We start from the raw sequence: 3,875 nt of genomic DNA, 5'->3' as shown, positions 1-3,875 counted from the left end.
GCTACCAGAGCTCCCAACTTTATGTGTAGGATCTGAATTCCCAAATGTATAATCGGGCTGACAAGGGGCAAGGTTGTAGTCACTGTTTGGTCACAGCCAGCTACCCAGAGGGACCGAGTAGTTGAACCTGTGGGCTCAGGACCATAGTCACAGAGGACATCAAGCTCAATTGGTATAATATACTACACAAAACATTGTTCCACCTCCTACTGTGGTGAGTAGCGACTGAGATCTTGAAAGCTTGCGAGCTGCCATCTAGATGCAACGATGGGTCTCTCCTCGTCCAGAGCCAAGAAGAATGAAGAAAATCAAAAATTCATGGAAACAATTAGTCCTAGCGACTGGTACACCATCCGATCTGCAGCCTATACGACTATGAGACCAGAAGATATAGATGGTGCTCGGCTAGTACTGTCAACCACTTGGAAGAAAATCTTTGTAGGAGATCCTGGATAGACAGGGAGAATAATGTGGAACAAAACTCAAAATCATTTGGGGAAAAAAAAAATGCAGGGAACAGGTTTGCTGGCCCAAGGGAGCCTGGTGGAACCACTGAGACTATGACCCCTAGCTGCCCTTCAAGTCTGGAATTGAACGCACACCTGTGGCTTCCAGCCAAACGGTAGACAGGCATCTCAGTTGAGCATTTACCTGAGGTAGATACACTCCTTGGAGAGAATAATCATGGGAGAAAGAAGGGCTGCTTATGCACAGGGAGACAGCTCAGGGGGTAGGAGTGCATGGAAAGATGGACACAGGGAAGAGGTAACTGTCAGGAAGAAGTTGGAGGGGAGATGTTGAATTGTGCTAAATTGTGGTCAATGTCATGAGACAAAGTGTATGTGAACTGCTGTATGGAAAGTGTATTTGCTCTGTAAATTTTCACCCAAATCTCAATTTAAAAAAAGAAAGAAAAAAAAAAATACCATGGCTTGCGTCAGACACATCTTAGTCCTCAAAATGACATCTTTTCTTTTTAACAGCTTTAAAAAGTGTTTTGCAGGTCTTCTTATGTACCTTTCTCAATTTATTTTAATCTCCCTCAGTTTCCAGATACATAAACTGAGACACACAGAGGAGAAGGGAGATCCACAGAGTGGAAGTGACTTAGTGAAGAATACACAACCAGTGGTTGGCAGAGTCAGAGCTAGAACCTAGGTCACTTATTTCATGGCCTGATGCTCTTTCTGCTGGACTGTACTGCTTCTAGTCACTTCCCTGCTCTGAACATACAGCAAGCACATTAGGTTATCTCTGCCATTTTGAATGAGTTTACTACCAATGAGCTCCCCAAATGCCTTACATTTTTTCTTACATCTCTAGGGGAATAGCTGGAGTTTGTTTCTTCAACTGAAACACAGAGTTGAATATCTATTTGGGGAATTGAGAAGCAGCATTTTGCTCACGTGATAGGATTTAGTGTGCATTCATTTCAAGATCAGCTCTCTTAGGATGGTCTTGTACGTCACCTCACTGCTATCCCAGCCTAAAAGTGTAATGGTTTCTTCTCCTGGACCTTGAAAACTGGAATGGATCTATATTTGAAACCTGTGAGATAATTTCCCCTTGTTGGTTTTGGTGGTAATCAAGTCAGCCCTGCTTCTCCAAGCCATGTTAGGTCATGCCTGCAATGGCTATGACCCCCTTCCTTTAGCCCACTGCATTGCGGTCCCGTACCTCTCCACAGTTTCCTTGACACATGTAAAGAGATGGTGATTTCCTCTGAACCTCAGCATGGATATGGAAACCCCTGTTTATGCATCCATCATCTCTTCATAGTGAACAAGGAATACATTGATTTAGTTAGAGTTATAGCTTGCGTGATTTTCATGTGATTGCTTGTAAAGTTTGAGCTGAATTTAGCCAATCTAAGCTGCCAAGTTCATGGTGGTATACTACTGCCTTTACAGAAGTTCTTTCCTACAGAGGGTTATTTATTTATTCTCTTGCTATGAGATGTTCCATTAAATGTATTATTTGTTGTTGTTGTTATGTGCCATCGAGTCAGACCTGACTCATAACGACCCCTCCTTGGGTTTCCGAAGCGCTATCACTATAGAAGTAGATCGCCAACCTTCCTTCCGAGGAGTGGCTGGTGGGTTTGAACTGCCAGCCTTCTGGTTAGCAGTCAAGTGCCTTAGGCACTATGCTACCAGAGGTCCTAAATGTATTATTATTATTATTATTAGTTGTTGTTGTTATGTGCCGTCGAGTTGGACCCAACTCAAAGTGACCCCTCCTTAGGTTTCCGAGGCAGTATCACCACGGAAGTAGATTGCCCAACCTTTCTTCCGAGGAGTGGCTGGTGGGTTTGAACCACCAGCCTTCTGGTTAGCAGTCAAGTTTTCCTTAGCCACTATGCGAAAAATGTATTATTTAGGTACCAGTGAATTAAGGGCTCATCCTCGGTACTTCAAGCCAATTGCTTCCCCTAAACTAGTCAGAAATAATGGTTTAGATGTTTTTCTTAACATCTGAGAAGTTTAACATCTTCTCACAGCTTCATTGTCTCTTTTGATTCCCCAAAATAGCCCCCTAGTTGGTTGACAATTGTGTTGTCTAGGACTTGTTACGGAGAACGTGTGCAATGTCATCTTCCTTGTCTCTTGAACCACCTCCTCATTTGTCTTGTGAATCTAGGAGGGCCACTCTTAGTTTCTTATAGTTGCTGTACCAAGTCACTACAAACTAGGTGACTGAAAACAACACAGATTTATTACCTTACAGTTCCTGAGGCTGGAAGTACAAAGTGGGTCTCAACTGGGCTAAAATCAAGGTGCCAGCAGGGCTGCCTTCTTTTCTGGGGAAAAATCCATTTTGTTGCTTTTCCCAGCTTCTAGAGGTTGCTGAGACTCCCCGGGTGGTGCAGCTACTAGCCAAAAGATCGTTAGTTCAAACACATCCAGAGGCCTTGGACAGGCCTGGCAATTTGCTTCCGAAAAGTCACAGCCTAGAAAACCTTGTGGAGCTCAGTTCTATTCTGCACATGCGGGGTCACCAAGAGTTGAAATTGACTCCATGGCAACCACCACCACCACCAAGGTTGCTTGCATCCCTTGGCTGGTAAACCCTTTCCATCCTCAAAGCCAGCAATGCCCAATGGGGTCTTTCTGATGATACCATCTCTCTGGTTACCATTCTGCCTCCTCTTCCCTATTTAAGGACACTTGTGATGTCACTGGGCCCACCTGGATAGTCCAGGATAATCTCCCTATCTCAAGGTCCTTAGTTTAATCACATCTGCAAAGTTCCTTTTTCCATGTAAAGTAATATACTCACAGGTTCTGGGAGTTAGAATGTGGAACTACTTGGAGCCATTATTATCTCTACCACAATGACTAATAGGGGGTTAGGATAATGTACTAGTAAAGTCACGCATGTCTGTTTTTCTAACATTGACAAAAACTTGCACAAAGCAGCTGGGTTAAGAACAGCTATAACATTTCAAGGAACCTACTTATTATATACATGTGGAAACAGACTAAACTACACTTAATTATATTTAGTTGAGTGAAAGAAATTCCTTTAGCTGAAACACATAGATCATTTGTTTTAGCACCACCATTAAGTAATATCATTGAGCACTTGGCAAAAACACATCCCTATGACACTGCCAAAATCAGTTTCCTTTACTTACTTTAGGCATGTCAATTTGCCAATGAACACATTAAATGTCATGAATCTCTTTGGAAACAGAAGTTGGACTTGCTTATCAGCAAGTCCTGACGGAACAAAAAAATATTTGAACAAAACATTATGCTATTAATTCATCCTAGCAAAGACAGAAATCACATTTAACATTGCCTATAAATGCTTTGTTGTTGTTGTTGTTTGCCGTCGAGTCAAACCTGACTCATAGCGACCCCTCCTTGGGT

The sequence above is a fragment of the Orycteropus afer genome, unplaced genomic scaffold (assembly GCF_000298275.1).
Source record: "Orycteropus afer afer isolate SDZICR_OR568_19922 unplaced genomic scaffold, OryAfe1.0 scaffold00310, whole genome shotgun sequence".
In the NCBI taxonomy this organism is placed as follows: Eukaryota; Metazoa; Chordata; class Mammalia; order Tubulidentata; family Orycteropodidae; genus Orycteropus; species Orycteropus afer.
The sequence above is the reverse complement of the archived record's forward strand: the minus strand, read 5'-3'. Positions refer to the sequence as shown.